At 41.6% G+C, this 14217-nt stretch overlaps 1 protein-coding gene across 23 annotated transcripts in view; it reads right to left on the bottom strand.

Annotated features, from left to right (window-relative positions):
* Lar (tyrosine-protein phosphatase Lar) overlaps window positions 1-14217 on the bottom strand; it is a 1659242-nt gene that overhangs the window by 1422536 nt on the left and 222489 nt on the right. The window lies entirely within an intron of this gene.

The raw sequence follows: 14217 nt of genomic DNA, 5'->3' as shown, positions 1-14217 counted from the left end.
ATGTTTTTTATTTTATTATTATATATTTTGTTTTATTTTATTATATTCTTTTTTATTTTATTTTATTATACTCTAATTTATTTTGTATTATTTTATTTAATTTTTAAAATTTTTTTTATTTATAATGTTTTTTTTTTGGTTTATTTTATTGCAATTTTTATTTTTATTTTATTGTGCCTTGCCTTATTTTATTTAATTTAGTCTACTTCATTTTGTGGTTTTTTATTTTATTTTATTTTAAATAATTTTTTTATTTTATTTTACTTAATTTTTCTTATATTTTTTTGTATTTAGTATAATATTTTTAGTTTCTTTTACTTTATTTGATTTTACTTTATTAATATACTCAGCTGAGCAGAGCTCACAGAGTATATTAACTTTTTCCCATAACGGTAATCCGTAACGGCATAAACTAATCGAGATAGATATAGACTTCTATATATCAAAATGATCTGGGCGAAAAAAGAAATTCATTTAGCCATGTCCGTCCGTCCGTCCGTAAACACGATAACTTGAGTAAATTTTGAGGTATCTTGATGAAATTTGGTATGTAGTTTCCTGGGCGCACATCTCAGATCGTTATTTAAAATGAACAAAATCGGACTATGACCACGCCCACTTTGCCGATATCGAAAATTACGAAAAATGAAAAAATTCCATAATTCTATATCAAATATGAAAAAAGAGATGAAACATTGTAATTGTAAGTAGAAGAAAAGAAAAAGTGTTGAAGGGCGAAATCAAAAGCCCTTGGAATGCTGCTATGGCCCACTCCCTTTTAAAATACTCTTTAATACCTTCCATTTGAAACCCATGTCATACAAACACATTCCAGGGTTACCCTAGGTTCATTTTGCTAAATGGTGATTTTCCCTTATTTTGTCTTCAAAGCTCCCAGCTGAGTATGTAATGTTCGGTTCACCCGAACTTAGCCTTCCTTACTTGTTTTTTGTTTCATTTTATTTTGTTTTATTTAATTTAATTTAATTTTATTGTATTTTTTTATTTTATTTCGTTATCATTTTAGTCACATAGCCAGTTAAGCACACTCTACTGCGACAAAGTGCACCAGTGCGTATGAGCAACACGTATCTTCGTGATTTGCAACAACGATTCATTTCTGTTATAAAATATGCATGCACACACGTTTGCCATTGCATTTGAATTCATGAAGTGCATTTAATACTAATTTTGTGCATCACGGAACTTTGCCGTTGATTTTTACTAACAACTTGCGCATAGAATGTTAATGAATTACAGCATAAAGGTAAATAAAGGTATTTAAGTTCTTAAGCCAATATAAATTTAATTTGCAATAACTAATCAGGATATGTAAACAAACAAAGGAAAATTCGAAACAAAGCTAACTTAAGCTTCAAAATTCTAAATGGTAATGACTTTAACATTAAACATACATACTACGTTATATTATTTACATATATTTGCAGATCTTTGTATAATCTTATAAGAAAGCAATAATTCCTCCAAAACAGTGAAAATGTGGGCACTTAGTCAAGTGCAGTTAATGAAGCTTCTTGTAGTTATGGCAGCTTAAGATTCACGCTTTCCAGATTTTGACTTTTGCCTCGCTGAATTACGTGCGGTTTAATCTTGTGATCGATTTTTAAGTAACTTCTCTCTGAGCTACAAACGTGAAACTTCACAGATAGGTTAAGACACCGAGACAATGCAACAAAAGACGAAAAAAATTCTTTTAGGTGGGACATGGTTCGAAATAATTAGATAGGAATGTGGATCGCTATATACTGATAAGGTAACTGCCTTTCTACCAACTTTCCAATACAAGTAATACACGCTCCACTTTTATATTTTGATTTCTCATAAAAATTTTTACAATTTCTATGTCAAAATTTTAAAATCCAAGTTCAGCAAGAATATGTCTTTATATAAGAAAACAGTGTCCGATGATTTTTCTTCCATTTATATAAAGGAAATGCTTATAACTTATTTATTTTCTTTTTATTGTAATATTGACTTAACCTGTTTCTTGCATCATGGCCTAATCTAAACGAAATTTTCACTGTCACTTATTCCTTCAGTATTTAGCTTGGCATTGATTTGAAATATAGATGAGGACACGTTTTCCTCCTAATGCCAGTCAAATAGTATGCTAACATTTTGCTCAATTTCACTCTTTAACTGTTTTTTTTTTGTAAATTTTCACTTACAAATTTTAATTATTACAAATGAAAAACTGGGTTTCCAACTACCATTATTTCGGCAAAACTTTTGACTATTTTGCAAACCTTTGTATAACACTAAGGAAGAGTGATCATGTCCCACAAATAATCAATAACTCTGACAGCATTGCATTCCAAATGTTTCCCAAATAGTTTTCTAATCGAATTCCAACCTAGTTCTCTAATCTAGTTTTCGATTAGAGATGCACTAGAGAACTAACTGTGTATGTTGGGTTGGTTGTTGTTGTTGTTGTATCAGTGCTTCGCCCCATCCAATATGTGCGACCGATCACAAGTTGTCATCAAGCTCCTCCAACGGGAGTCCAAGGAAACTTGCAGTTTCAAAAGGGATGGACCATATTGGGAGGGGTATTAGAGGCGTTGGTTCCACATTACATTTGAAGAGATGGTTGGTGTCATGTGGGGACACATTGCAAGCAGAGCATACATTTTGTATGTCGGTGTTGATTCTGGATAGGTAAGAGTTTAACCTGAAACAGTGCCCAGATCGAAGTAGAGCTAGAATGACGCGCATTTCCCTAGGGTGAGTGCGTTCCTCTTCTGCGAGTTCTAGGTATTTTTTTTAAGAACTGAATTCGCCGGGCAATTCCTGACATAGAAGTCCGAAGCCAGGACCTGCTTCTACTTTTTTGCTTCACACGGCTGTGTTCTGCAGTACCGTATTTCCTGATAATGCTTACGCAGATGACCCCATAAATCCCTGGGAGGTATAGCCTCATCAATGAGATGTCTGTTGGGATGCCCAGGTTTCTGGGTATTCAATAGAAACTGTTTCTTCAGCATTTCATTTCTCTTCCTAATAGGTAGTACTCTCGCCTCGGCCGGCCCATTGTTTTGTAAGTGGTAATGAGCGTTTCTTTGTCTTTACCCCAAGTGCTGCCGGCAAGAGATTTGAGGATTTTATTACTACTCTGGATTTTAGGAACAATTGCGGTTGTATGCTCTCCAAAATGTATATCCTGATCGAAAGTCACCCCCAAGATTTTTGGGTGTAAGACAGTCGGTATCGTGACTCCATCGGCGTGCATGTTCAATATAGTTGATATTTGGCGCATCCATATTGCAAATAAGGTCGCCGATGATTGGTCGGTGACAATTTCAGATTTCGCGAGGCGAAAAAACCGGAGAGATCTGGGAGATAGCTATTTATTTTATTAAAAAGCTCATCGATGTGTGGGCATGGGCCTGTGTCCATTATTGTGCAGCCATTGGCGTAGGAAACGATAGTGACTCCTTCTGGTGGTGAAGGCAGCGACGATATGTAGAAGTTAAACAGAAGTGGGGATAGGACACCAACCTATGATACTCCCTGTTTAATTCTTCTGGGTTTAGATGTTATGTTCCTGAATTGCACCGATGCTTGTCGACCAGATAGGTAATTTGCGGTCCACGTTTTGAGATTGGAGGAACGGAGGACCCACCCTTTCAGATCTTGGTCGACCTTATCAAAAGATTTTGATAGGTCTAGCGCAACGAGTACTGTCCTATGGTGGAGTTTTTGATTTAATCCGCAATTCATTTCCATGTTAATTGCGTTTAGCGCGGTTGTAGTGCTATGTAGTTTTCGAAAGCCATGCTGATAATTGGCAATACGCAAATTTGCATTGGAAAAGGCAAGCAGACTGGCGATAGGAGAGATATCAGCCTATAAGAATCTCCTATGTTTGCTGGTTTCTCAGGCTTTAATAGCGGAAGGCAAGCAGACTGGCGATAGGAGAGATATCAGCCTATAAGAATCTCCTATGTTAGCTGGTTTCTCAGGCTTTAATAGCGGAACCATGGCCATTTTCCATTTTTCGGGGATGACGAAGGTGGAAAGCGAGAGGTTGAAGGCATGCGCTAGATAATTAAAACCCTCTTTGCCAAGCTTTTTTAGCATCGGCATGGCTATGCCATCTGGGCCTATGGCTTTAGGTGGTTTAGCTAGAACGACAGCATCTTCAACCTCGTTGGCGGTGATGGTAATTGGGGAAGCGCTGTTTTCATGCTTATGTGCGCATCTGTTGGCCCGTCGTCTGGCTTTGTCAACCCTGGTATGCATTACATATTCTCGCTAAGGCGCAGCCTATGGGACGCCCTTGGGCATAAACAGCAAGGAGCCACAAAAGATTTATAAATGTTACGAGGACGTAGGGTTTTGGAGTCTTGCCCAGAGTGTCCTGTCCGGTGCAACCATCCCTTACGCGTGACACACTGACAACAGTGCGACCGTCCTAAAAAATATTCCTTTCCTGCAATCGCAGCAAAACCAGTTCTCTGGACCGGGATCAGGTACAGGTCCCGGATTGGGTTCGATACCTTCCAGGAGCAGGAGAATAATGCGCAGTCCCGCTGCAACGATCTGCTGGGAGGATGACAATTTGTGGGAGAGACGGAATAAATTGAATAGGGTTACACTGAAATGAGAACCCATGGCCGGGACAAATCCTGGGTCGCTCCAGTACATAGACCCGGCTGCTTTGGGCGATACTAGGATGGTAGTAGCGTGCTCCGCCAAACATATTTAAAGTCTTGGGTTAAAGCTCCTCGCAAAGCAACATCAAAAACTTAGAAAAAAGTTGTTTCAAGTGGAAAACAATTTCTTCTTAGCGGGATACCCACTAAGCAGTGGTGTATTTTTGTCGACAATTTATAGGAGAAACTAAAAAGAAGCACAACGCAAATTGAAAGCGCAATTTAGGCTTAAATTTCCTTGGAGGTAAAACGCACCACTTTCCGATGGTTTTCTAAAAAGCACGACCAGTGCGACATCCAGCGACACGTATTGCCAAAGTAAAATCCTATTTTGGTAAAATATCACCTCTTTGAAGGCCCTGGAAACTTGCCATATTCATAAAACCCAATTCGTAATCATATTTTCACCTACTCATAAATAAATGTATATTGGCATCGCTTATTGGAGCCTTAACCTAAAAAAGTTATAACTCCATAAAATAGAAAATACGAAAAATTTCAAAAATAAAAATATAATTCCCAAAATGTGAATAAATTCGCCAACGCAAAATTTATACATTATGGATATGACGGAAAACCAAATCCTAATTGGTTGGCTATGATATCGTTATGACTAAGGCGTTATTCAAGGGCTTCAATAACCGATTAGATTGACTTCCATTCCTCCGCTCCCCACGGCAGCCGGTTCTTCGTACCGGAGCGACTCGGGATTTTTTCCCTGACCAAGGGCTGTAATTTCAGTGTAACCCCATTTAATTTGCTGCGTCCCTCCCACAAATTGTCATCCTCGAAGCAGCTCCGTGCAGCTGGACTGCTACGTACCCTCCTGCTCCGGGAAGGTATTGAACCTAACCCCGCTCCCAGGATGTGGTTCTGCTGCATATGACGGAAAAGGATTTATCTTAGATGGTCATACTCTTATCAGTGTTTCACGTGTAAAAGATGGTTGCATCGTTTAGGCTGTTCTGGGTTAAAACCCGACGTTCGTCGCCACCGAAACTTCTATAAAACTTTTGTGGCTCCCTGCTGTTCAGGTACCTCCGGCACCTTCTAGCAGCGACGCTGCTGAGTAGTCCACATAAACCGTGCGTTGGTGCTCGCGCCTAACGGCGCTTCCACCTAATGCGGAAATCGTCCGACCGGCACATTTGTTGCACCTTGCTGCCAAAAAAGTAGTACCAGCTTACTGACACCAGGTACACCATCAGCAATCGGACAGCACACTCGACAAAGCCTATATCATTCAAGGCGCCTTCATCCATCTCTGACTCGCAGAGTGACGATCGATCCGTATTGCCGTAATTCAAGAAACAAACTTTTGAATTACGTACCTACATTTTACATTTTCAATAAAACACTCAAATTGATTAAACTGAATGAAAAAAGGGGATAAGCATATCTTACCAAATTAAAAAGTTATTCGTTCAGTTCGTTCAATTAGTGTACAGCCCTGACAGCGGGACGATGATTGTATCAAGCCTGATCAAATTGATGCAGTTTTCTTACCTTCGGAAGGATGGTGTAGTGCCACCGCATATAAATTAGAATAACATGAACATACTTATGTATAGCTATAGTCTGTAAACGCCTTTGTAACATAAGTATCATATATTTATATTCTATCCCTAATTCCTCTCTTTGTACCTATCTTACATTAATCAGCTGCTCTGTAACTGTCTATTAAAGTTAATAAACTTGGTCTTAGCAGAAACTAGTAGCCGTGCACTCGTCTATAAAATTATTTCGCATACGCTTAAAAAGTAAGTACCTGTACACGACGACTGTACAACAGCAGCCAGATCGCAGTTGAGCTAGAATGACGTGCGTTTCCCTAGGGAGAGTGCGTTCCTCTTCTGCGAGTTCTAGGTAAATTTCTTTAAGAACTGGATTCGCCGGGCAATTCCTGACATAGAAGTCCGACGCCTGTTTGTGGATATCACTGAGGACCTGGTGTTTTGATATGTAGAAGCTAAACAGAAGTGGAGATAGAACACCACCCTGTGGTACTCCCTGTTTAATTCTTCTGGGTTTAGATGGTATGTTCCTCAATTGCACCGATGCTTGCCGCACAGATAGATAATTTGCGGTCCACCTTTTAGACTTGGAGGAATGTGGGACCCTTCCAGGTCTTGCAGCAACGTGCCGTGGTCGATCGTATCAAATGCTTTTGACAGGTCCAGCGAAGCGAGTACTGTAATAGCGGAACCATGGCCACTTTCCATTTTTCGGGGATGACGAAGATGGACAGGGACAGGTTGAAGAAATGCGCCAGATAATTAAATGCCTCTTTGCCCAGTTTTTTAAGCATCGGCATGGCTATGCCGTCTGGACCTACTGCTTTAGAAGTTTTAGCATGAACGACAGCATCTTTAACTTCTTTGGCGGTGATGGTAATTGGGGAAGCGCTGTGTTTATGCTTGTGTGCGCGTCTGTTGGCCCTCCGTCTGGCTTTGTCAACGCTAGAATGCATTACATATTGTCGCTAAGGCGCAGACTACGCGACGCCCTTGGGCGTAAACAACAAGGAGCCACAAAATATTGTTAAATGTTACGAGAACGTAGGGTTTTGCGATCTAGCCCAGAGCATCCCGTCCGGTGCAACCATCCCTTACTCGTAACAAGAGTGCGACCGTCCTAAAAGATATTCCTTTCCGGCAAACGCAGCAAAACCATTTCTCTGGACCGAGGTACAGGTCACGGATTGGGTTCGATACCTTCCCGGAGCAGGAGAATAATGTGCAGTCCCGCTGCAAGGATCTGCTGGGAGGATGACAATTTGTGGGAGAGACGGAACAAATTAAATGGGGTTACACTGAAATGACAGCCCTTGGTCGGGACAAATCCCTAGTCTTTCCAGTACATAGACCCGGCTGTTTTGGGAAGCGATGCTGGGTGGGAGTAGCGTGCTCGGCCAAACACATTTAAAGTCTTGGGTTAAAGCCCCTCGCAAAGCAACATCAACAACTTAGAAAAAAGTAGTTTTAATTGGAAAACAATTTCTTCTAAGGGGGATACCCACTAAGCAGTGGTGTATTTTTGTCGGTATTATACAATTTGTAGGAGAAACTAAAAATAAGCACAACGCAAATTGGAAGCGAAGTTTAGGCTTAAATTTCCTTGGAGGTAAAACGCGCCAAGTATTTTTTTATAGTGGCACCACTCAAAAGCTCGATCAGTGCGACATCCAGCGACACCTACTGCCAAAGTAAAATCCTATTTTGGTAAAATATCGCCTCTTTAAAAATTGTCATATTCATAAAGCCCAATTCGTAATCGTTTTTTCACTTGAGGATTTATCTTAGATGGTCATACTCTTGTCAGTGTGTCACGTGTAAAAGATGGTTGCAATGCAGTTTATGCCTTGGCCTATGACACTTTCATAGATGCTCCGGGCTTACAAACGGAAATCGTACGACCGGCATATTCGTTGTACCTTGCTGCGAAAACACTAGTACCAACCTACTGACACCAGGTACACCAGCAGCAATCGGACAGCACACTCGACAAAGCCTATATCCTTCAAGGCGCCTTCATCCATCTCTGACTCCCAGAGTGACGACTGTAGACTTCTATATACAAAGCCAGACATCGTGCTAACAAACGAGCCCATAAACATAAACATGACGTCCCACCCTTTATCATCACCCCTACAGAGGTTGAAGCAGCCACCGTAAGGTCAGGCCTTCCAAGTCGATAGGCCCCGATGGAATAGCCATGCCAATGTTTAAATACCTTGGCGATGAGGGAATAAAATACCCAACACATGTTTTCAACCTGTCACTGGAATCCTTCTTCATTCCCGAAAAATGAAAAATGGCAAGGATAATCCCGCTACTAAAGCCTGGCAAACCTGCCAAAGAAGGCGAATCTTATCGACCGATATCACTCCTTTCGGCAGGAACAAAGACATTGGAAACCGTTTTGCTCCCTCATTTCACGGCGAATCTCCGCGTTACCACGCAGCAACATGGCTTCCGTAAAATGCACAGCACCACCACCGCGCTCAATGTTATCAACACTCAGGTTAATTACGGGTTAAATCAGCAAAAATCCCATCATAGGACGGTGCTCGTGGCATTCGACCTGTCAAAGGCTTTTGACACAGTCAACCACGGCACGCTACTCCAAGACAAATAAGGATTACACCTTCCTGCTTGTCTAAAAAGGTAGACCGCTAAAAATACACACTGTAAAAGGCTACAGGCCTGCAAAATGCTGCAATCAGAACTGCCACCGGATGTCTCCTTATGACTACCGAACACCATCTATATAGTGAGGCCAAAGAGCTCAATATAAAAGAGCACAATCAAAATGCTGAACAAACAGTTCTTGCTTAATTGTCACAAACCAGAACATCCTAGAAACAACTGCTTGATCTAGCACCGCCCCCACGGGGATTAAGGGAATATCTCCTAAAACACTATGACGAGATCCGGCATCAGCCAACGCTGCCGTTTGATACAGGCAAGCATAAGCAGGCCCTTAGCCAAATCCACACAGAATCGGTAAACGCCTTTGTCAGGACGCGCCCGTCGAACGCCGTTATAAATATGCAATATCCCAGCCTTGCAGAAGAAGAAAGCACACTACCAAGGGAAACACGAGTCACCCTGGCCCAACTTCGCTCTGGATACTATAACAGGTTAAACTCTTACTTGTCCAGAATCAACCCCGACATACGTAATATATGTCCTGCATGTGATGTGTCTCCACATGACACCAACCATCTTTTCAATTGTGATGTGGAACCAACGCCTTTAACACCTATCTCCCTCTGGTCCGCTCCTGTTGAAACAACCAGTTTCCTTGGACTCCCGTTAGAGGATTTTGATGACAATTTGTGAGTGGTCTTGCCCATTGAATGGGGCGAAGCACCGTTAATACAACAACAACATCGACTTCCATAGAAATCGTTGGATCAGCTGTTTTTCACGGAGTTTGCCAGGGCCTTAAAGTAGTCATTCCGCTATTTTGTTTTCATCTCATGGGAACTTCATACACGAGGGAACTTTAAAGTTGTGATCCACGTTTGCTCTCACAATTTAATTCATTTACATGCGTCACTCTTTCATTGCATACAATAAAAAACATTTATTTATTTACAATTATAACAATTTATTTAAACATGATACAAGCAAGCAATATCGTCATTTCGACTGCTGAGCGGAATATCATCATATCTCAACTGCTGCTTGGAAAACGTCTATCTCAAAATTTTTCGAAATTCGGGGTTCAGTCGAGTTAGGGCGATAATCCGATGAACAGTTAATTTAATATAACAAATTTTAATTTGTATAGTTTTCTATAAACTGGCGAGCTCTTGCATTTGTTACATCTGTATATATACACAGACTATTGGCGCCTCTATATTTTTCTTGTGCCACCGCATAAAGTAGTCCATCATGAACGCCTGGTGTTCCAGATTCTCCACACCACATATCTTCTTCATTACTTTTAATATAAATATATATTTTTAGGTATTCTTGCGGTGTTGGTTGATCACATTGTTGTATTTTCACGGACTTAGTTTTGAAAAAGGGACAAGCAGTCCCACTGGAAACCCATCCACTAATTTCCATCCTTGAGGCCGGTGCCAATGGAACATTGGAAAGTTTTATTTTTTTTACTGCAGCATTCTCTTGAAAGGGTTCATTCACTTTAATCACAACTAAATCAAAATGACTTGGTCTTTCAAATTCAAAATCATAACGTACTGTAATCCCTTCGCGTCGGTGCACTTCTTCACTGTATATATCGGTTGCACCAGCTACAATACCGATTTCGTTTGCAGGGGTAAAATGTACGCAAGGCTTAACTGTAAGCACCCAGTAAGCACTGATTATGGTACCAGCACATAAATATTCTTTCTTTTTAAATATTGCAACTGTATGTGGGCTGCTAGTTATATCTTCGCCATCTATAATATGAAATTGCGCAGGACAGCTAAGCAGCACAAATAGCAACGCTAATTGATTTCGTAGAGTCATTTTCATTTAAAACCTTTTCCACCACTTTTAAAGTATAAAGTATACCGAAACAAAATTTGTGAGCGCTATTTATACCTAATTGAGTTGTGTAAATAAAAATTAAGATTTCAGGAATTTGAAATAAAAAAAAAACATCCAAATTTAAGTTAAAACTACATTAAGTCAATCTTGTTATACTCAGCGTGCTGTTCACACAGAGTGTATGTGTTAACTTTGGTAACATAACGGACATATACGAATCGAGATTAATATAATATATCAAGATGCTGCGGATGAAAAAAGGAATTGATTTAGTCATGGTCGTCCCTCTATCTGTACATATTGAGAATAAAATATTGAAATTTGTTATATGGGTTCTTTGGGGCTCATCTCCTATCGCAAATAAAAAAGGGGGACTCGGGTGGTAACCACGCCCGCTTTTTACATATATAAAATTTTGGAAAACGCATAAAACCTGATTATTTGATGTGTGAGCGGATATTAAGACTCTTGATTTTTTTTTTTAATGGGCGTCTCACCTCCCACTTGCGATAGAATCAATTTTACAAATATTATTAATCATAAATCAAAAACCGTTAAACCTATCATAACAAAATTCGACAGAGAGGTTGCCTTTACTATGAAGAATACTTCGAAGGAAAATTAACGAAATCGGCGAAGGACCACGGCCATTTTTATATAAAAGGTGTTTTGAAGGGTCGTGGACTAGAATTATAAGCTATAAATGGAAGGCGCGGCAGCCTCCGAAGAGATTTTAGGCCGAAGAGATTGCGTCGTGCTCCTTTTGATTTTTTCTACAAATTGGCGTGACGGAACCTACTTGTCTTATACCGACTCCAAACGGCATCTGCAAGGCAGATGAGTTTTCACTGAGAGCTTTTCATGGCAGAAATACACACAGAGTGCTTGTCAAACACTGCCGCTTAAAAAAAATTTCTTCTAGTTGAAAAACCTCGTTTCTAAAATTTTGATCCAGAAATGATACCGAAAGGGCCCGCAAATGATCCCGTATTAGTCGAGAAAAAGTCCCGAAATGACCCCGACGGGATGCCGGACGAATCCCAAAACCATCCAGAAATGATGTCGGAAGGGACCCCAATGATCCCGAAAAAGTCCCGCAATTATTCCGACGGGAATCTGAACGGATACCGAAAACCATCCAGAAGTGATGCCGGAACGGCTCCCAAAATGACCCTGAGGGCATCCCGGACAAATCCCGAAATCCATCCAGAAATGATCTTGGGAAGGTCCCAAAATGATCCCGAAATAGTCTCGGAAAAGTTCAGAAATTACCCTGACGGGTTCCCGAACGAATCCTGAAAGTCATCCTTAAATGATCCCGAAAAAGCCCCGAAATGACCCTGACGGGATCCCGAAAGGAATCCAAAAACTATCCAGAAATGATGCGAAAGGTCCTCAAATGATCCCCTAATAGTTCCGAAATGACCGTGACGGGATCCCGAACGGATCCCGACAACTATCCAGAAATTATGCCGAAAGGGTCCGCAAATGATCCCGTATTAGTCGAGAAAAAGTCCCGAAATGACGATATCCCGGACGGATCCCGAAAACCATCCAGAAATGATGCCGGAAGAGCCCCCAAATGATCCCGAAAAAGTCCCCAAATGACCCCGACGAGATCCCGCACGGATCCCGAAAACCATCCAGAAATGATGCCGGAAGAGCCCCAAATGATCCCGAAAAAGTCTCCAAATGACCCCGACATACTCCAGAAAAGGTTCCGAAATGGCTCCGAGGGAATAAACGACGGATCGCGAAAACCATACAGAAATGATTCCGGAAGGATCCCAAAATGATCCCGAAATAGTCCGGAAATGACCCAGATGGGATCCCGCACAGATCCAGAAATGATCCCAGAAGGGTCCAAAAACTATCCCGGAAAAGTAACAAAAAATCCCGAAATGGCTCCTACGGCATCCCGGACGGATCCAGAAATGATCTCGGAAGGGTCCCCAAATGATCCCAAAATGGTCCCGAAATGACCCTGATGGATCCGGCAAACCATCAAGAAATTATGCCGGAAGGGTCCCCAAATGATCCCGAAATAAAACAGAAAAAGTCACGAAACGACCCCTAGAGGATCCCCAAATGATCCCGTATTAGCCCCGAAAAAGTCCCAAAATGACCCTGACGGGATCCCGAAAGGATTCCGAAAACAATACAGAAATGATGCCGGAAAGGTCCTCAAATGATCCCCTAATAGTCCCGTAATGACCGTGACGGGATCCCGACAACTATCCAGAAATGATGCCGAAAGGGTCCGCAAATGATCCCGTATTAGTCGAAAAAAGTCCCGAAAGGACCACGACGGGATCCCGGACGAATCCCAAAAACCATCCAGAAATGATGCCGGTAGGTATCCCAAATTATCCCGAAATAGTCCCGAAATGACCTCGTCGGCATCCCGGACGGATCCCGAAAATTATCCAGAAATGATGCCGGAAAGGTTCCCAAATGATCCCCTAATAGTCCCGAAATTACCCTAATGGGATCCCGGACGGATCCCGAAAACCATCCAGAAATGATGCCGAAAGGGTTCCCAAATGATCCCGTATTAGTTGCGAAAAAGTCCCGAAATGACCCCGACGGGATCCCGGACGGATCCCGAAAACCATCCAGAAATGATGCCGGATGAGCCCCAAAATGATCCCGAAAAAGTCCCCAAATGACCCCGACGAGATCCCGGACGGATGCCGAAAACCATCCAGAAATGATGACGGAAGAGCCCCCAAATGATCCCGAAAAAGTCCCCAATTGACCCCGACGATATCCCGGACGGATCCCGAAAACCATCCAGAAATGATGCCGGAAGAGCCCTCAAATGATCCCGAAAAAGTCCCCATATGACCCCGACGACATCCCGCACGGATCCCGAAAACCATCCAGAAATGATGCCGGAAGGGTCCCCAAATGATCGCGAAATAGTCCCGAAAAGATTCCGGAATAGTCCCGAAAATGTTCCAAAATAACCCCGACGGGATCCCGGACGGATCCCGTAAACTATACAGAAATGATCCCGGAAGGGTCCCAAAATGATCCCGAAATAGTCCCGAAAAAGTCCCGAAATTACTCCGGCGTAATCCCGGACCGATCCCGAAAACCATCCAGAAATGATCCCGGAAGGGTCTCGATATGACCCTTACGGGATTACAAATAAGGTGAAGCTAATTATAAAACCATGTTAATAAGGCAGCAGGCGCATTGGAGCGAATAAAAAGTTAGATAGAAACATACAGGTAAAGCTAATAAAAGCGTGCTAATAAAAATAATTGATGGAGGGCGGATGGCGGGAGTAGAGGAGAGGACCACTGATCGTTCCTCCAAAATTGTCTAGATCTCGTTCTGTATGTACCAGATACCTAAAACTATTGATTTAGGAGAAAATTTAGATTGAGTTATAACAATTTATGGATTTTACACCAGAGGGGGAGATAAAGGGGGGCGGGCGGAGGGTGTCACTGCTTACTTTGTAAGCCCTCGACTTATTTGACCCCTTGAGTCTGTGATATTGGTGAAGGCCAGTATACGTAAAG

Source organism: Eurosta solidaginis, chromosome 2 (genome assembly GCF_040869045.1).
Source record: "Eurosta solidaginis isolate ZX-2024a chromosome 2, ASM4086904v1, whole genome shotgun sequence".
Classification (NCBI taxonomy): Eukaryota; Metazoa; Arthropoda; class Insecta; order Diptera; family Tephritidae; genus Eurosta; species Eurosta solidaginis.
Note: the sequence above shows the minus strand (reverse complement) of the source record. Positions and strands in the feature narration are given on the sequence as shown.